Genomic DNA, 22,223 nt, shown 5'->3' with positions numbered 1-22,223 from the left:
AACATCGAGACGAAAGTATAAATAAAGGGAAGCCGTTAAATCCATAAACTGTTGTACGAGAGAAGCGAAGAATTTTGTATTTTTAACATTCCAGTATTTTTCTCCGCACGATAAATGAAACATGCAGATTCTTCGGTTCCATTCCATTTTTTTCCACTGTATCTGTCAACTGTAGATACGATATTTTACTAACGTGATACTGCATTATCGAACGTCGTAAATATCAGTCGTGTGCGCGGCCACTGAATTTATAATAATAAGCGTTATGGAGAGCGGAATTGTAGTCAGCGATCAGCCACATTGTCAATGTTTCACCGTTTCCATCCACCGTTTATCATTCTCTCTCTAATCTCTGTGAGTTTCAAACCGAGTTTTCTATACAAAATTAATCTTTTCTCAGTTGATATCTCAAAGTGAACCATGAAAGCCTCTTACAAACAATTAAAAAACACTTCCCGGAACAAATACACCACTTACTCAAATCATACCTAAGCAACAGAACTTTTGTAGTAAAAATAAACGATGTATATTCTGAAATAAAAGACATCATGGCAGGGCTGCCGCAAGGAGGCGTCTTAGGGCCAATATTATACACACTATACATGGCCGACATACCAACATCAGCCAACAGCAAAATACTGACATGACACGGCTGTACTAGTCAGGCACACTAATGCAAAAACAGCAGCCACATTACTACAAGAGCACATCAGAAAAATAGAAAAATGGCTACAAGATAAATAAGTAAAAGCAAACCCCACTAAATGCAACCGTATTACATTTACACTAAGAAAACGGAAACCACCAAATATCCAATTGAATGGCACGCACATAACACAAACAAGGCAAGTTGAATACCTAGGACTTCACTTATACACACAACTTACATGAAAGCAACATACTAAATCAATTCTAGACAAAATACGGATAAAAAGAAGACAAATGTACTGGTTAACTAGTCGAAATTCTAAACTCAGCATAGAAAATAAACTAAAAATATACGAGACGATAGTAAAACCAATTTGGACGTACGGAATACCGCTATGAGGAACAGCAGTAATGGGCCACATAAATAAACTAGAGTCGCTACAATCGAAGATACTGAGAACAATAGTGAACGCCCCATGGTATGTCAGAAACGAGGATATACGCAAAGACTTAAAAATACCAACGGTGAAAGAAGAAATCGGCAGGTATGCAGAAAAATACAAGCAAAGAACGACGACACATCCAAACCAGCTGGCTGCTGAAGCGAGCAAAACTCTGATAGAAAGAAGACTAAAAATAAAACAGCCCACTAACCTCACTAAGGAAATAAAATAGTCAAACTCGAAGATGGTATCCCGCTGGGGGTAGCCATCTACATGTTATTTAGCAATTTTCCAAATGTCCAGCTGGACAAATTGTAAAGTACTGAGATGATATCGGGTGTCGTGCGTTAAATAATCACTCGGTGTTTAGGTCAACAATATATTTATTAACAAGTGTCTTCTTTTGATCGCGTCGCGTATCGCTCTCGGTTTCGCTAGTCAATCTCGCTGCGCGGTTACAACTCGACTTTATCGCTCCCTGGTTCAAACTTAACTGTCGATGGAATTCGATTCTTTTCTGTTTGTCGCCCCTCAATATCCCCACTATCCGCGCGTTTGCTAGGCTTGCATGGCAACGGTCGCGGACCTTCTCGAATATTCGGCGGAAGGACCGTTGGGATATTGATGGTTCATTAGGCACTTCGCTTTGGCGATATACAGTGTTGTCGAGTGCCACCACAGTACAAATGAAATAATAATTTCGCTCAGCTGACGTATTCGGAGAGCCTTTTTTCTATTCCAGTGGTTTATATTTGTCTTTCTCTTTTGTTCCAGGTGAGTACGCTACAATACCGATTTAATTGACCTGTAATTTGGTGAGTATTTGTCAAGTTGTTTGAAAATGTTTGCATGGCAAAAGTAGGCCATAATTAATAAAATGTATAATTACATTATGCAAACAATAAATAGATAAGATTCGTGTAGAAATGATTGAGACTAACGAATCGGAAAGGAATTATTTGCTTATCGTGAGCATAATTGTTGACATAAAATTTTTATGGAAATTATTACGCCGTTCGTCTTATTTTCATAGACTTAGTGTTATCAGATTTGTGTTTGGTTTTGATTAATGCGAGATATTATAGAAAGTTTGGATACGATGGAAAACTTGGAAGTAGCAATCAAATGTTTTGCGTTGAAATTCTAACAATTCTAACAAGGGAGAGAGAGAAGAATTAAAAAGTTACGCGAAATTTGTACGTTTGAAACTTTCTCTTTCAACAATTTTAAAGTTACATGCGAAGCCCGCAAGTTCGGAAGTGTCATTGATCAACTCAGTGAATTATAAAGCTATAGAAAAGTGATAATATTGGAAACATTGTTTCTTAAATTGACCTCAAAATTTTCTATTATTTTTTTTATCTTCATGGCATAACTAAATTTATAGAAGTAATTTGTTTCTTATTAAATTGAACTTGAACCTTTTGATTCTGCATATTACCAGCTACTCGAAGCGTGTATTTGCATGGTTAAAATTGTGCGTAAAGAGAATTAGAGTTATTGGGTTGGCAACTAAGTGATTGCGGGTTTTGTCAATACCACCCGATGACAAAGTCCGCAATCGCTTAGTTGCCAACCCAATAATTAACACTTTACTGACCGCTAGCGGTTCAGCAGCATACGTTATCCGACGGACAGCTCTGTTTCGGTTTAGACTCTCCAATACCATTATTTTCGTTCATCGCGAACAGTAAATTGTTCAAATTGGTATAAAACTGTGGGAGCTTACAAAGCAACGCAACTGACGCAATTGAACAAGGTACCGTAGTATTAAATAACAAATTACTGCTCAAATAATGAAAAAAATTATCGACAACAAAAAGGCGATTAATAGGCTATCGGTCGGTAAGCATCGGCGATAAAAAGCCGATTAATCGGCTATCGGTCGGTAATGTGTTAACGTGCAAACGAATACAAAACAAGCGATTAAGAGGGAGTTCGATGTGAATCGTTCGTACGTTAGAAACAAGGAAACGAAGGAAATACGGCAAGTAGCGGCTATTGTTAAACACCATTGTTAATATTACTGTTGCCTTTTGTCCGGTAGAAAATTTCTATTTTATCGGTGCAATGGAGTAGCAAGCAGCTGATTGGTGAAAATAAGCACAATGTATAGTTTAATGGCTAACGGAGAATTAATCGAATCCTCTTGAGATTGGTCGTTCGTTAAAACGAAATGAATTCCACTGTAGAATTCCTATAGAGTTGTATTTAAAATGTATTTCTTTAAAAAACGAATTCAGACGAATTCAACTGAGAAAAATAGATGTTTCTATTGGGTAGACGACTTAGTGATTGCGGATTTTGTTATTAGGTGGTATTGACAAAATCTGCAATCACTTAGTTGCCAACCCAATATTAGACGCCTCCGTTCCACGACGACAATGATCACAAATATTTGATCGAAGTTTCCAATTAGTAAGCTTTTAATTAGTAAGCAACGTCAAATATTTTCTCGACACGACGATTCCATCGAATCTGCTCGATCGTTTCGCGAAAGTTGCCATCGTACAATCGTACGATTTCGTTGGACTTTTCTCGTTGTTGCACGAACGTAATTGTGAAAATAAGGTTAGCCATCAACAAGGATCGGAAGATCGGCAAGCGAGATGTTGTTACCGGAACAGCGTCGCTTGGCAATTCGCCATTCGAAGGATGAATGGCGACAATTAAGGGATACGCAATGATGTTGCTGCCCTGTTGCGATTAACCGTGCAGCTGTGCTTAACGAAATTGTTAATTGCTAATTAAAGCAAGATCGAACTCGCGCTGTTAAATATGTAGAATGTCCTGTGTTCGCGTGACGAGAAAGCCTCTCAGTTAATAATTTCCGACGTAATACTATGTTAATGAGTTGAAGCATCGCCCCCAAGTTAGTTACGTGGAAATTTGTGCCACGAAACGCGTAGTTATTGCTCTTCGCTTTCGTTACTCCATACACGTAGCAGCACCTTTAATCTCTTGTTGATATTGAATTATAGAAACAGCTGGAATTTACGTGGAAATCTTTCCAGTGTACATTTGCCAACACCTGATACGACTTCATTAAGACCACTGAATACCTAAGCATTTTCGTAATTTCCATTTTAGGTGGCGCGAGCCATCGGTGTGTTCACGTGTAATCGTATTATATATCGGCGGATTTTGTCAATGCATATAATGACGAAGTCCGCAATCACTTAGTTGCCATATAATATTGTACATAGTACATGGTGTATCGTACCTGGTACGTGGTACATGATACATAGTACATGGTACATGATACATAGTACATGCTACATGGCACGTGGTACATTTACATGGTACATGGTACACGGTACATGGTACATGGTACATGGTACATGGTACATGGTACATGGTACACGGTACATGATACATGGTATATAGTACATGATACATGGTATATAGTACATGCTACATGACACGTGGTACATTGTACATGGTACATGATACATGGTACATGATACATGGTACATGGTACATGGTACACGGTACATGGTACATGGTACATGGTACACGGTACATGGTACACGGTACACGGTACATGATACATGGTATATAGTACATGCTACATGACACGTGGTACATTGTACATGGTACATGGTACATGATACATAGTACATGCTACATGGCACGTGGTACATTTACATGGTACATGGTACATGATACATAGTACATGCTACATGGCACGTGGTACATTTACATGGTACATGATACATGGTACATGGTACACGGTACATGATACATGGTACATGGTACATGGTACATGGTACACGGTACATGATACATGGTATATAGTACATGCTACATGACACGTGGTACAGTGTACATGATACATGGTATATGATGCATGGTACATGGTACATGGTACATGGTACATGGTACACGGTATATGGTACACGGTACATGGTACATGGTGCATGGAACACGGTACACGGTACATGATACACGGTACATGGTACATGGTACATGGAGTTTCGTTTCATACAAAACAACTCCGATGTAAATGTAAATGTAAAATTGAACGCATGTCACCGCTATCAATCATCGACTTAATTGTTTTATAATTCTATATAATTAAAAAACGTACTTCCTTATGAATAATACTGATTTTAACTTTCATCCAAGCCTGTCTCAGAAAAATTCGGTATCGACATTCGACAGTTCGATTCTTCGACCAATTAAACGACGTCTATAGCTGAACGTAGCTCGTATATCATCGACGAGAAAATCCTTATCCGATGATGAAACGCTCTGTTCATGATGCAATATGTTCGTAGCGAAAAACAAGAATGGAGAAACGAGTAGCGGTAGACGATCGAGTTATCAGGAAAAGTAATGAACACGGTTTCAATAGCAGACTTATCGGCGCGGTGCAGTCACGTCCAGCGAATTCGACTAATTTTTTTCACCCTCTTTCTTTGTGTGTACCTAACGATCAAACGCAAAGGAACAGAAAGAGACGAGAGAACGACAGAAACAAAGAAAAAAAAGAGAGATGGAACAGCGAGCAATTAGTTGGTTCGCTAGACTAGTTGTGATTAATCGTGGGCGTTAGGTGGCATTTTCAAGCAGCGACGACTCGCTCGGTCTGCGACTGGTGCATCAAGCCGCAAGCCCGCGAACGCCGATTAATCGCCGTAATCCGAAATGATCGTGGCAATTTGACGAGGAAAGATATGGTTGGAAACGCGGCGTAATTTATTCCTCGTTTCGGCTTCTCACCGGCTGAAATCAAAAACGCTGCCCCGTGAATTAGTCCAAGTTCCGTCACCCCATCGATTCCTCAGCCTCGCAATCAACTTCTTTCGCAGATTTCCTCGTTTTCAGGCGTTTCCTCCAACCTGTTTTTAATTACCGATTTTTTCCAACATTTAACGAGCTGCTTTGGAAGATTTATAGGCGTTGAAAAAGTCAGACTGAAGACGTTTTTTCGGTGAAACTGATTGATCGAATTGCATTAATTTTCAGTTGTCAGAGTGATAGGTCTCGGATTTTTTTGCATTTTTACTGACACAGAAATACGTATATGCCTTCTTCATTGTAATAATTTATTATTAGGTTGTTCGGAAAGTGTCTTTCTTTAGCAAATGTGTTCTTTACAACAGTGCAGCTTCACACAAACACGAAACCAAGTCTGTGAAATGTCACGGTGTTTATCTCAACAAAACAAAATCGACCGTACGTTATTCGACAAAATAATAGAAAACAAAAAACGCTGTGCTTCTATTATTTCCTCATAAAACAAAAGAAACTTTTCGGACAACCCAATATTATGTATTATAGGTTAGCAACTAAGTGATTGCGGACTTTGTCATTAGGTGGCAATGGCAAAATCCGCAATCACTTAGTTGCCAACCCAATATTATGTATTGTATTTGCATTCTCTTGGGGGGCCGTTTCCGTGGCCACGTATGGCGCACAAGATCGCTTCAAAGGGACACTGATCGAGGGATTCTGATCGAATTGTATAACCGTTTGAGTCGCAAGCAGCGCGATTTTACATTTTCTGTGGAGAAATGCCAGTACATTTGAACGATACGAACGACTGTATTTTCTATTTCATTTTTATCTTGCCAATAATTTTTATTGAAGAAAACTTGAAATATTTATAAACTAACAATACGCATATATAATAATATAAATGTATTTCATAAAAATAACAAATATGATTTGGCATTTTTCAAACACCCCAGCGACTCAAGCGGATAATCATAATTTTATTTATTTAATAATGAATTTGTAGCGGCACTCGACAACAAAACTTTCCAACGGTTTCTGCACCGTGTCTTGCTACACGAAAACCCCATCCTCGACCGGACGACGGTAGAGCAGTGGTTAGCGTCGTTGGTTGCGAACGTTTCAGACACCAGGTTCGAATCCCGGCACTCGGGATTTCTAAATGAGAAGAAGGCAACTCGGATGAAGACAAAAATCCCTATACAGCAGCGACACAGTAGCACGACCTATCCACCTCAAATTGTTTTATATCAACATAGTACTTCGAATCAAGATACTAGCGAGAATACGTTCAATTCTGTTTTTACAAGGTGAACAGCTTAGCAAGAAAGCGCGAGAAGAAACAAAACCAGCAATCAACTGTCGTCTCGTTCACTTGAATCTGGTAAACGCGCGCGTGATTGTTGTACCGGAATATATCAATATAGCACAATCTGTTCGGTGTATCTGGTTCTCGTACGTTCGGCCGTAAATCGGCCGTATCGTACGCACGATATTTACTTTCGTTTCACGATCGCGTGAAATTTCTACTTGAAAATGACGAGCCTCTCACGGGGCTCGCGATATTCAAACCTTCAACGGCACATCAATTTTTCCTGTGAACGCGTTACGTTTCAACACGTCCAATAACAAGGTTTCTGAAGTAAAATACCGTGAAAACGGGATTTTAAGTGTAATATATGGTATTTCGATAGACTAATGGGTGTATTTGTCATAGGCGAAAAATTCCTGGAAGAGAAAATGTTTCGACCACTTTCGTGCAAGATAATTAAAACTCAGTCCTTTAAATATTCGCGCGCAAACAAGCGATAAATCGAGCTACCTTACGGACGTTTTAAGAGGGCGTGTTTATTGCTCTAACGCGTTTCATTATCATCATGCGTTAAAGTGGTGGTGAGAAGATTTGAAATAGTTTGATAATCTTCTTGTTCATGCAAAATTTAACAACTGCATTGATTTTTGATTAAAGAATTTTCTCATTTTTTCACGCAATTTATAGAAAACGTTTAAGACACTTTGCGTAATCAAATATCTGGTCGATTATCTTTTTTATTATTATTTAATTTGTACTTCAGAATTTGTTCAGCTGGATATTCGGTAAATTTTTCTAGCTTTATCACTAAATAAATAAAAGGTGGATGGCTAATTGGAAATTCGACGTTTGCATCAAACAGTGAAACACGGAGGTGGATCGGTGGGGGTGCATGGCTGCCAGTGGCACCGGAAATTTGATATTTATTGACGGAATACTTGATAAATACAAGTATTTAAATATTTTTAAAAATAACCTTCAAGAAAGTGCCCGTAAATTAGGATTATTCGAAGATTTCCACTTCCAACAAGATAATGATCCTAAGCATACTGCTAGAATTTTGAAAGAATGAATCGTATATAACACACCACACATGTTAATTACTCCACCGCAAAGTCCAGACATAAATTCGATTGAAAATTTATGGGCTGAAATCGGAAAAAGATGAAATAAAATTCAGATAATCTCAAAGCAAATATTGAAAGATAAAATGATAGAAATATGGAACTCCGTTGAGTGTTGTTCTACAAAATCATTGGTTTACAGTATGGAACGTCGATTGAGACACACTATGGCTAAAGGTGGTGCAACAAAATATTAATATTAAATACTTTAATAATATATGTAGCATTCAAATACTTTTGTCAATCACTTACAAGCGTGTTTCTAGCAAATGTATCAACTCCTACCTACGTCGTTGAATCCTTTTCAAATTTTACTGACATAACCTTAAAACTTCCATCTTTCTATTGACATCTGCTTGTCTAAGCAAATTACTTTAATGTACATTATTTCGCCCATTCAAGTTTGCATATGTAAGCGAATACTTTCGTCAGCCACTTGGTATATTTACGAGCTCTCCTCAGCTGAATATCCGTACCGATTTCTCTGCAACGATAGCTCTGTCGCGACCAGTTATATTCTCTCTGGCTGTAGATGTGTTTCCGCGTAAAGCGTCCCACGTTCAGCTAGCGGCCATGTTCAACGACTGAGTCTGCCTGAGCAATTGTTTACGAGGGTGCGACCGGACAACGCGGTGATCGTTCGAGCGGACAATAAACATCGGACGCGATACGAAACAGAAGTCGAAGGCGTGCCGATAGATGACGTTTCCTGGTCGAAACAATAGCACTGTTTCGCGGAAGGCTGTCCATCGTGAGATTAGCGGAAAGAGGGTGTCGCTCTAACCGATCGCTCGAGCGGAACGTTTCCTGAGATTTTCCACGGGGATCGTGGAAATTTTTGACAATTTTTAGATCAACTTTTCTAAATAATAATTGCTATTGAGTATTTTAGAGCTGAAATTTCAAGTAGTTGTCGGAACGACGAACGAGTAGCACCATCGTCACAGCTTCTTCTGACGAGATCTACTGCTCGTCGAGTTGAATAACGTTGGCATGTTTTCACAAGAGGTTTTGCTTATTTCTTTAAAAACACAGAGGTAGCTGTCTTCATTCGTCCGAGCTTTCATAGCATCAGTAACTCGGACGAAATCCATTTGTCCATTTCCTTTACGTTTGCAATTTGAAGGAAAGGAATAGTAGAATAGGTTAGGTTCATTTGAAAGGCCATTTCTCTTGTTGTCTCTCGTGAATTGTTTTCAGTAGTTTCTTATAACGTTATTTTCCAGTCTGTATATTGTATATACGAAGACAGCCACCTCTGTGCTTCGAACAAATAAACAAAACCTTTTTAAAAACGTACCAGCATTCGCATCTGCATATATATTAGGTTGGCAACTAAGTGATTGCGGCTTTTGTCAATACCACCTAGTGACAAAGTGCGCAATCACTTAGTTGCCAACCCAATATTTTTCCATCATCTGTTTCTTCATCGCAGTTCTTTTTATCTTCTAAAGTTGGTAATATTTGTGTATAATCGCCTACGTATCTAGTGTATATGATTAGAAAGTTGAATTTAGGTAAAATGACGCTGTGGGATCGACATGTACGAAAGAATATGTTATTTAGAATTTCGATATGAACGTTTCACTTCTGAAAATTTCGTGTAATTTCACAAATTTTTATCCTTCTTCGATGGACTGGTGTCAATCAAAAATATGTCTGCAATATGTATATATGTAAATTTAAAAACCTGAAGAAAGAAAAAAACACCAAAATGGAAGAGATAATGGAATAATTTTGAACGACAAAGATAGTATCCGGAGAAGGGAGACGCGTCTCGTCCTCGAGCCATCGTCGGCTAGACACGTCCCATTATACAAACGTAGCTCTCTTTCCTTTATCGGCGGCCCATCTAAAATGGAAAAGTTTCCGCTATTTTTCCTCAACGGTCCGCCAGCCGCATCTAAAGTACTTGGGCGACGAAGCTGGTGAATAAAAAATCAGTCGGACGATTTCATTGAAGATACGCGTTTAGTCGAAAACTTGGATGAAACGTCGATGATACGAATGCCAGTTTCTGGTCGTTCAGTCTATCGTGGAGTGCATTAGCAGATAATCGACGAACATCGTCGGCCAACGAGGAAAAAATGGTGCAGTTTTAGCGGAGAAACGTGGCGACAGATATTCGCGAAGCGACATAAAAATTCAATCTCCTCGATGAAGCATTTCTGCTTGTTCCCTGGCTCGTTCTATTTCTACGCCTCGAAGCGACGAATATGGAATAGTCTGGGGAATTATGGATCGACGAGTATATATGGAAATTTCGGCTGATAGGTGGAGATGCGTGTTTGACGAGGTAGTTTTGAAAATGCAGATGATTTATTAGAGAAGCATAGTGTATGTTCTCAGAGTAGCGAATGTATGAGTATCGATGGATAGTTTGAATTTTTCATCGAGTTTCATTTGTGAATAAACGACCAGAGGGATGAAAGGCCGACGACTGATTGATTTTTCTTTTTTATTCATTTGTTCGTCTACCTTTGGCGTATGAAACATTATTAGTACGTGAAATATTAGTAAATGTCAGAATAGAACGAATGTATCGCCGGGTTGTATAAATCTTTCGACCAGTTTCACGTGGAAATAATAAATGGCGAAAGGGGTGAAAGAATCAATGAATTTTTGTTGTTTATTCATTTGTTCGGATAGCTTTAGCGTACAAAAGATCATTGGTATATAAAATACCAATAGAATGTATTTACGATTTGTAATCTATACTGTGATACATCGTGTAATGTAAGGCAAAATAGTCTTCATGAAGATTAAAACTACTTGAACGAAAGAAAGAAAAAATACAATATTTACTGCAGCCTGTAAAATACGACATTCTAAAAGATTTTACAGAAAGTAAATTCTATTAATAACATAATTGAAAGTGAAATAAAGACACGTATTAATCCAAATTTTTAGCCTTTCGAGCGCTGCGTTGTCCGACGTTAAGCGTGGGCCACAGACGGCCCACTCTTTGCAAAGAAGCACACCGTGGGCTGCGTATCTTTTACGAAAGAGCGCAAGTTGAGCAGATTGAATTTTCATTGCAAAATGTATTGATTGTAGCTAAAATAAATTATGTAGTGACCTGAAAAGCCTTAATAACCATTTATTTATTAAGCAATAATAGCATGAACAATATCAAAGTTTGAAATTATATCTTTTAAATTGAAAATTTAATAATTTTCAACGAAATCATCAGAATGTCAGGTGGATAACATCCATACGTCTTTCTTATCATGCCACTTTAACGCCACTTTTAGCCTAAATTTAATGGTTGTGTGAGAACGCATATATGCGTTCATAGGCAATCACTCTACATACAGCATATTTGGACACACATATTACATATTGTTGAGAATTGTGGATATTAAATAAATGTATAGCAACATTTACATTACACTTAGAATTGATGTCAAAATAGTTTCAAATTTATTTAATATGTGATTTACAAGATATTCGTGGATACACATTTGCACGCGTCTCAGCGCTCTCTTTGTCTCGCCATCTTCTTTACCACACTACCAACGGAAGTTGCATTCATCTGTTTTACGAGACGCTGCGCACGCACATACTGCCACACACTCGTACTCATATATGTGTGTGATTACTAAAATTACACATATCTCAATACATGCTAACACTTTGGATATTAACAATGTTGTGGCCGGGTCCTGAGATATCTTGTTTTCATGTTTTTTCGACTGAATCGATGACTTAAGTAACCAGAGACAAATGTTTTTGTTACGTTAGCAGGGTAATGAAACCTTGCTCATTCTTCTGACTAATAATTAGCAAAACTAAATGTTGATATTTCAAGCATGTAAACACAATGAGTTAGTATAGCCAGTACATCGGTAGATCTGTGCCGATCGTCTATCGTACCTTATAATTTGTTTTATTGTTGTACATTTTGTTATTTCAAAGTTCGTGTTTTAATTTGTAAGGAAACAGCTTTTTAAAAATCGTTTACATTTTCAATCTGACAATTTATAACAAAAATTATTTTATGAAACAGGCGTTAATTCTATAAAAGTAGCAAAATGACACATAGATGTAAAGAAAATGAAAGTCAAAGTAAACCGTTGTTTAATAATTTATCTGATGCATCAAAAGAAAATGAATTCAGTGATAGCAGCAACATTCTTGAATTAAGCGATGCTGCTAGACATAGAAGAAGACTGAATAAAATATGTAATACCAAATGCAAATTTAAAATGTGCATATATGCAACCTATTGTTTGCAAGATGCTTTTGGAGAGCAGAGCGTCGTACGCAATGTGTTAATATAATTAATCGTGGATTTAAAATGTTCAGCAGTGACTGTGCAACACACAATCGGATATAAACGTACGATTTACCGAAGGGACGTGCGCGTAACATCGTTTCGTTTCAGCCATTCACGGCAGCCCATATTTCTTCTTAAACGAAACCTAAGCTGTCGCAATAAAAGAGAGAATCGCAGACCGCGTCGCCGAGCAAAGAAAGAGATCTCGATACTCGGCACGTATGCCGCGTAGATCCAGCCCGTGTTCCTCGACGAGGGATATTTCTATCGTGACATATGACCGCGGAGCAGAAATAAAGGGAAACCGTGTCTCCGTTTCCGATGCGCCATCCTCGACAAGACGTGCGCGCTCTCCCGTCCCTGTGGAAAATGCGTTTTCGTTGCTTCCATTTTTAAGGGGAATCCGACACCGATCAAGAAGAAGGTCACGCGATCGACGTATCAGAAGGCTAAATCACTGACTCGCTCGTATATGGAACAGCTCTGAAAATAATTTTCGTCGCCGTTTTGCCTACGTAACAACCTATCTGCCGGATCTATGGGCCCTGACGTAAATCACAGAAGATTCGTTGGGAATATTTGAATACATCTACGTGGTAGGAGACACCAGATCTTTTGTATTTTACATTGAAACCTATACCGTGCGTGATTTAGTGGGCAGATGATCGTAAGAATGTTGGGAAGCTTCATGAAAGGACACGACTTGGTATTTTTTCATCTTTTTTGGAAATTTCATATGCTGTTCGTGACTCAGGCTAGAGCTAGTTTCCGTTTTCCAGTTATTCAACAATTTTCCAACGTTTCTTAAACTGAAACACGAGTTCTTGGGTATTTTTTTCTTTCAAATCTATGCAAAGACTGTTTGCGATCAACGAGGCTACAGTCATATTTATTTATTAAAGTTATCCCCTGCTTTGTAATCGTTTAAATGTTAGGAGACTTGTCAGGGAAAGACAAAAGATCTATTGTCTGTTTTTTAAGTATGCTTTTTGAGTCCATATGCTGTTCATTATGCTTAGCACATTCTTTTGTTTTGTCAACGTGTTCGAACCTAACCTATATTGTCTACTTGTTGTTTAGACTTCCACCTTTAATTTAGCAAAATATTGTATCGATTAGTTATTTAATTTCCTTTTTATCCCAATTAAAAAATGGAAGAACAAGACGCGCATTTCAGACATATTTTATTGTATTATTTCCGAAAAGGTAAGAACACATGGCAGGCACACAAGAAGTTATGTGCCGTATATAGGACTGAAGCCTTGAAAGAGAGGCAGTGTGAAAATTGGTTTGCCAAATTTCGTTCTGCTGATTTTTCACTGAAAAATGCTCAACGATCTGACCAGTCCAGTTGAAGTTGATGAGACCCATATCAAGGCCATTATCGATTCAGATCGTCATAGCACAACGTGTGAGATTGCAGTGAAGCTCAATGTATAGCATACATGCATTAAAAAAAAATTAAAACAGCTTGGCTGTGTCAGGAAACTCAATTTATGGGTCCCTCATTAGCTTAAGGAAATTCATTTGACGCAACGCATTAGCATCTGCGATTCGCTTCTGAAACGCAACGGAATTGATCCATTTCTGAAACGATTAATTACTGGCGACGAAAAGCGGACAGTTTGTAACAACGTTAATCGGAAAAGATCGTGGGTGATGCAAGATGAACCAGCCCAGGTGACACCAAAAGCTGAGATTCACCAAAAAGAGATTATGCTGTCAGTTTGGTGGGATTAGAAAGGAATTCTGTACTTTGAACTTTTACCAAGAAACCAAACGATTAATTCAAACGTGTGCGCTCAACGACTCACCAAACTGAGCGATGCAGTTCAAGAAAAGCGGCCAGAATTGGCAAATCGTAAAAGTGTTGTTTTCCAGCATGATAATGCAAAGTCCCACATATCTTTGTTCACTCGCCAAAAATTATTGGAACTAGGTTGGGATGTGTCGTCACATCCGCCATATAGCCCTGACCTTGTGCCTTCAGATTACCATTTATTTCGTTCCATGCAGAACTCCTTAAATGGCAAAATTTTTAATGACGCTGATGATGTAAAATCACATTTAATTCAGTTTTTTGTTGGTAAAAATCAGGAGTTTTATGAACATGGAATTACGACTCTGCCTGAAAGATGGCAAAAGATGATCGACAAAAACGGACAATATCTAATTGAATAAAGTTATATTTTTAAGCAAAAATATTGAATTTTCTTCCTTATTTAAAATACGCTATCACTTAGTTGCAATCTTTGCAATCTTTTAAATATTACACGTTTTAGCCATCCGTGTTATAGGATGTTTTATTGTACGTTATATCCGCAAAGCAAAGATTTCTTTTACACCAAAAGATGGTTGGCTGCTCTATGTATCGCGTTGAAGACTGATTAATTAACGCGATAATGGAAGATATTACGCGCTGCCGTAAATTACGAAGCGGGAATATTAGTTGGCCGTGGCAGTGTTTGCCGCAAAGTCATCAAAGATTTACCACGAATCCGGCATCGGCCGTAAACTCCACCGCTGTTATTTCTTAGCTTACCGCTAGCCTGGCCGCAGCTACACCAGCGTGAACAACCTGTGCGCTGAAATCGCTCGTTTGTTGTCGTTGCATCTAAACTATCTCTCAAATGAACGTAAATACGTCGAATATCGTTCCATATTTACGATCGTCCTCCGGTTCTTTAACCGGGTTAACGCATTCTATGGCGTACCAATATTATGTGATTTATCGTCCATAGTGGCAATTTGTCCTTACAGTGACCCACGCTCTCTGTTCGTTATCAATTGTGCTCGATAATGGTTAGAAAATGAGAAGAATTATCATAAAGAAAAGGTAGCAGAAAATACATAAAATATTGCGATATATATTATTATTATGTATCGATGGATGATAAACATTCAGGAAATATTATTCGATTAATTAATTTGTATTATATGGCAATAGGTCTTGCTATAGGCATTTGTAGAAAATGTCTTATAATATTAATTTAATACAATTAATTAATCTATGAAATTGCCTAATAATAGTAACGCTTTGTGGTCGTATTGAGTTGGATATGATAGCTGTGCTATTCGGAATTAATTTCCATTGATCGGACAGTATAACGTAATATAATATTATAACGGTATATAATATTAATATATAATATAATATTACAGTATCGTGGACGAGAGACCTAAGAGATATCGGGCGAACTATAAACAATGTCGCGAGAAAATTCGAAGTGCCGACGGGCCCAAAAATGTATCGTCGGTCCTTCGATCGAATAGTTTCGCGGAAAAGGCCTACGTGACCCTGGCCACGAGCGGTTGTGGAACACGAGCGTGGTGGGGCTAAGACAAAAAACAAGGGGTTGCTAAGGACAAAGACGAATTGGCAGTCAGTGTGAGTTGAGAAGCCAGAGAGTGTGAATCGAGGAGTCAGGGAAATAGTGTTGCTAGTGTTGTCGAGAGAGTGTGACCTGCGTGAGAGAGAACGTTGGATCGGTGGTGACGAATGTTGCAAATTAACTATCTAGTTGTCTTAATTATAATACGTTATTGTGATTAGTTCACGTTAAACAACCATCGTTTCCTGTTTAACCAACATCTGTTTAATCCATTTATTGTAAATAAACTAATTGTAGTAAAGATCCTACAATATAATATAATATAATTTTGTATGTAGTAACTAACTTGTAACGTCTTATTTAGAATTCTATGTGCTTTTGAAGCGTGTTTACGTAGATGGCGGCTAAAATTAGACATACAAAGCAGTAGAAACCTTTCAGTCACAAAGAATTTGTAAAAATTGTCTCTGCAATAGAATTCTAGAATATCCAGTTTCTACAAATCTACAAATTCATTGTTATTATTAGTTGACAGTATTTTGTGCAAAAGACACCGAAAATATATTTTACAATATTTTCTTTCTACTTGTATAATCAAAATATTGAATGGATGGAACAGGTTAGCAGTGAGACCAGGCAAAGTGAACCGTGTTAACTGGTTTCGAACACATGGCTAGAAACACGGCGTAACATTTATTGCGAAATATCGTGGTCGAGCGAGAGGGAAAATTTCGAGGAAAAAGACAAAACGAAAGCAATTTACGAATAATTACCTAATTGCTTTTCAAGTTAATTGCCATAATGCAGAAGTAATAACAATGGCAGCAACGGTTGGCATTCGTTATTATATGCAGTCGCGTTATTGATGATTAATGTATTTGCGTTTTCAGTTATTAATTATTAACCGTAATTAAGTTTGGTACGTATGGTAATCGGGCGAATGCGGTTTAACGCGTTGATGTGGTTACGAGGAAACGAGAATCGAAAAACGTAAACGGATTGAATTTGCAACAAGCGTGCATATATCGAGAACATTTGTATTTTAATCGCTTTAAATATTCGCAAAATGTTCTACCTTTTGTTGAAACTATTCCTACGACGATTCGTATTAAAAGAAATATCCTTTTCCTTTAGTTGTATTATACACTTATTAAGAGAGATTTCTATCTTAGAATTCTAACTCAAATAGTTCTATTCTATAAATAGTTCTATAAGCGTAATTTTGTATAATATTTCAATTCTCTGCTCCAAGTGAAACGTTAGAGTTGCGAAAAGATAGCATACGTAGCCATTTTATCCTTAATCCTCAAAGTATTGATTGGCAACTAAGTGATTGTTATTAAAATATAAATTAAAATTTATATTTTTATTATTATATGAAAAATATTTCTTATGATAATATTATAATTATATTATTTACAAATTTAGTTATTAAGATGTGAATTAAAATTTATATTTTTATTATTATATGAAAATAATAATTTTCTTACGATAATATTATAATTATAATATTTATAAATTTAATTTTTAAATATATAGAAACGAATTTCCCGTGTGAAATTCAACATTCACCACTGCTGCCAAATCTATAATATTTAATTACATATTTGAAAATATATAAACGATTGTTTCACGCAATACTGATAATTCGTTTCTTTCATTCTTACGAGATGGTAATTTAATTAATTTTCAAATTGTAAGAATTTTTATTACAATATTAATTCTAATTATAAGAACATTGAGCAAAGGAGCACCAAAAATCCAATATATTTAACCTGTACACTGGGCGTTAAAATTCTTTTCGAAACCAATAAGTAGCTGACCAAGACCTTCGGTCCGTTACAATTCACGGATTTCTAAGTGTGCGGACCTTGAGAACCGCTACAGTTAAAATACAAGCTGTCAGAGAGCGCGAAGAAAAGGCACGGTGGAAAATGAGCGAGAGAAGGCATAATAGAAAGGCATGGAAGAAGGGGCCAAGAAGCAGGCGATTCACGTTGGCCAGGGAAGGGAACTTCGTAGACTTCTCAGTCAGAGAAGCTCCGCGAGCCACGGCACACCTGGTCATCGGCGCGTGAATGCGAATGTTGCGCGTGTTCCGTGTGTTGCGTTCGTCAGTGACCGGTAAAACGGTGAACAATCGAAGCAAAATTGCGTTTTCGAGGTGCAGTTTCCCTATTAACACGTTGACACGCGAATTTGATATATCTTTTTCCTACAATATACTGCAATATTTATAATCAAACTGCGGATTTTTATGCATTTGTAGAACAATTCAGAGATAGAAAAATGCATAGAGAAAAATATATAAAACATTGGAAGTATAGTTCCTATTAGTAACATTTAACAAATAGATTTTTACGTAAATTTATATCTTGCAGAGTAGATAAATTAAAAATTAGAATCTCGGTAGAAAATTGTTTTATTTATTGAGTATTATAAAGAGTGCTATACTTTCGACATTCTATATATTTTATCATATTTTCCGCGTCCTGTGCAATTTTCAACTTTTAAACTTCCTAAAAATCTATTAATAAGTGAAACAATTCTTTATCTTGATTCCATTTTTTTTCTTTTTTTTTTATCATATTCGAAAAATTATGAACTTGCACGAATATCCCTAGTCTAATCATAACGTTTCATTTCTGGGGAATACGCATGTCGCGTTTGCGCACTTTTTTTCAGATAATCTGGGTTATTCGTGTTATTGGAAATTGTTTAGTCGATGGCATTTATCGTATTTTAATCATCCTTAAGAATTTACTAAATTCGAATTCTATTTCTAATAAAACGTGGTTCAAAAGTGCTAATCGACACTTTCTTTAAGAACGCGATGGGAGACACTCAGCTTGGATAGTAGTTCTGTTCGTTGCATTTACTATTTCCAAAGATTCGTGGAATTTCTCGTTTAGGGATTTTGCTACACCGTGTGGCCGATGCAGCAAGATACTTTAAAGTGACTCTTGGTGCGAGTAGCAATGCGAAGGATTTTAATCGCAGGAAGGAGAGTTTGAATTTTGGTGTACAGAGTGGAAGTTGGAAGCTTGAGTAGAGTTTCGGTTTATTTCAGAATTTCCGTGAGTTTATTGTCTAGGGATTTTCGTTTGGAACATGAACTTCGTAAGATAGCATCTTCACATTATTCTTAGCCCGAATGTATGCCTGGCAAATTATTCAGTTTAGAAATCTGTTGTTTAGGGATTTTCGTCTAGTTAAATTTAAACCCATCTTACGTTTCGTTGGAATTGTAAACATTTCTCGCGAATATGAATATCTTGAATTGAACGTGAATCTATTGGATTGGCAACTAAGTGATTGCGGATTTTGTCAATACCAACTAATGACAAAATCCGTAATCACTTAGTTGTCAACGAATAATAACTAGACCAAAACTAGTTCAATTTTACTTAGATTTGTAAATATATTATTTAGCAACTTTGGATAGTGGAAGCGATATTAGCGATAATAGTTCTCGATGTGAATGAAATTTTCGAGTTTTTGATCGTCGGTATGAGCATTTGAATTTGATAAATGTGGTCGGTTGTGGATCACAAGTATATTACATTTCGGAATTGATTGCAGAGCAATTGTATCTTAATCCACGCAAATGTCTTATATATTCTCTTTTAATTAATCTAACAATCATAATTCAAAATTAATTAATTTAACATTAATTCAAAAATAAAGAACAAATTTTAATTTAATCTAACAATCGATCTATACAATTTGCAGTCACTTCACATTACCTAACATCGGAATACTATTCTCCTTACAACCAGTCTGCCGACAACATACAGTGTGCACCCAGCGACTGCATTCCAATCTGCTCAGACCTTTAACAGTCCAAGAATATACAGCGTTGTTCAAATATTTCGCTCGCCTATTGTTTTCAAAGGATTTTCATTTGCAAGAAAACGACAGAGAAAAATGTGAGAAATATCAAGAATCGTAAGAATTAAACTTACGCATGCGAGTAGCATTGAAAAGTTTTACCACTTTTGGGCCATAAAATGTACTGAGGATTATTGTATTGGCAACTAAGTGATTGCGGATTTTATCAATGCCACCTAATGGCAAAATCCGCAACTACTTAATTGCCAACTCAATGATATTACAATAGCCATCAACTTCTTCCTATTCTTTAATAATTATTTATACTAAACTATTGCTCAAAGCTTCGTATCAGTACTTAATATTGAAATATTTTAACGATTCCTTTTTTAATTAAGTGGTTGCGGATTTTGTTAATGCCACCTAATGGCAAAATCCGCAACCACTTAGTTGCCAACCCAATATGTTTCATGTGTTTCGTTTCTTAAATCCTAGTTTCCCGCGTGTCCTTCTAAGGATTTGCGATTTCGCCAACTGTCGCTGGATCCTTGACAGTAAATGTAAACCTAAGCTGTAGTTGATAGGTCTTTCGGAAGATTGTAGTTTGGGATGTAGCAGTTTCTGCTCGCGTCCTGCTTCACGATCGTACTTACACTTCATCTTGTTTTGTGTCTCGCAAACTAATATATATATATATACTGTTTGTTGAAGTTAGCCATCACGAAATTTAGCTGGCTGTTCATACTCGATGGAAGATTCTCGTGGAAACCGGAACATATTGTTTCGCATTCGCTTCGCTCATACGTATCTCTTATCATGAAATCTCACTTTATCCTTGATCTTCCATAAACTGTTTGCTTATGAGAAAAACAATTATGATTTGCTATAACTATACGTTTTAATCCCAGCAATATGAATATATTCTTTCTTATATTATATTATTTGGTGTATGGGTAGTAGTCAAGCCACGTATTGGGTTGGCAACTAAGTGATTGCGGCTTTTGTCAATACCACCTAATGACAAAATCCGCAATCACTTAGTTGCCTACCCAATAGATTGAAACGTAGAGGAAGATGATGTTACATGATGTGGCAATGAGTCACCTGTTTTTTTTCGGTATTGAACATGAATAGTGTGCCAGGATAATGAAACCTGAAAGTATATAAAATGCGCCATTGATCAGTTTGTTTTGTAAAACGATCGTACGTAATAAATCGTTGTTAATAAATTGTTTGTTATCAATGCAACATTATACTATAGTAATAAAGTAAAATAACAGTAATAACGAACACGATAAGATATAAACGTTATAAATATATGGACATTCTAATTCATGTGTACATTCTAATTTAAACAACGACGACGAGGTCAACAATAGGAAGTTGACAGTCTAGTGAACATTGTTAATCAAATGTTGCAAAGAATGTCACAATGTCTAGATACTATTTTATCGTCCATTCCTGCTCGTATTTTGTGTTACGATGTTAGTGTGTATATTTAGTCACGTGTTGAATTTTACGAGCAACATGAAATAATAGTATTGTTTATTGGAAAACAACTTTGCCTGTCAAGGTTTCTCGTTACGATGCTACGTTTGATTGTTAAAGTTGAATGTATATGAAACAGGAGAAATTCTACGATATAATATTCGATCAATGTTTCTGTATCAAATTACGTTCGACAATACATTGGTATGTATCAACAGCGATCGATAATTGGCATTAAAAAAAATATTTCATTACTCGGTGAATTATTCGATCGTGAATTCCTCATTTGTTTTAATTGGTATTAAATTTCCTTCGAATTTTACAGCAGGGCTATCCACAAAGTATCGTAACGACTATCGATATGAAATATGGTTTATCGCTTTCCACGTACAATCGGCTTCTCTTGCAGAACGTTTTATATTTACGACCTTTGTTTATGACGATAAATCGTACGTGGATAGTCATGAATTTTTGACAGCTTTGATAAGATGATCGCGATAAAAGTGTATCTATCGTTTCAGAAATATATGTGGGGATGGCTGAGAAATATTTGCGAATACAATTATGTGTCTGCTTTCAATTTATTCCACTAATATTATAGCAACGAGGAACGTCGTATTCACTTTTTATCATAACACTTGATTTTCACAAGTTTATTAATTTATTAGGACCAATAAATAATTTAAAAAACAAACTTTAAAAAATTACAAAAATAAAAAAAATTCACACCTTATAAACGATCAAAATATTGTCAGAAATCTTCAATCAATTTGGTACAAGAGACCGTCGACAAACCTAACCTATTGGGTTGGCAACTAAGTGATTGCGGGTTTTGTCATTAGGTGGTATTGAGAGCATCCGCAATTACTTAGTTGCCAACCTAATAAATCATAAATTATAAACTTGTAGAATTTTTAGAAAAGATTCTTCGAAATTTCCAATCGATTTGACTATCAAATTCCAATTTTTAAAGTACTAGCAAATTCTCAGAAATCTACGATCACAATTTAACATGAAAGGTTACTG

At 36.7% G+C, this 22,223-nt stretch overlaps 1 protein-coding gene across 8 annotated transcripts in view; it reads left to right on the top strand.

Moving 5' to 3' along the window:
- LOC122577230 (tyrosine-protein kinase Btk29A) overlaps positions 1-22,223 on the top strand; it is a 271,717-nt gene that overhangs the window by 113,584 nt on the left and 135,910 nt on the right. Inside the window, exons 1-2 of one of the 8 annotated variants that reach the window (XM_043748388.1) lie at positions 17,889-18,042; positions 19,611-19,807. The exons of 5 other annotated variants lie outside the window; for them this stretch is intronic. The gene's annotated coding sequence lies outside the window, so the exon portion shown is untranslated. Of the gene's footprint in view, positions 1-17,888; positions 18,043-19,610; positions 19,808-22,223 lie in introns of those variants that run through there. 2 more of the 8 variants (XM_043748390.1, XM_043748389.1) reach the window with 2 other exon arrangements.

Source organism: Bombus pyrosoma, linkage group LG18 (assembly GCF_014825855.1).
Source record: "Bombus pyrosoma isolate SC7728 linkage group LG18, ASM1482585v1, whole genome shotgun sequence".
Lineage (NCBI taxonomy): Eukaryota > Metazoa > Arthropoda > Insecta > Hymenoptera > Apidae > Bombus > Bombus pyrosoma.
Note: the sequence above shows the minus strand (reverse complement) of the source record. Positions and strands in the feature narration are given on the sequence as shown.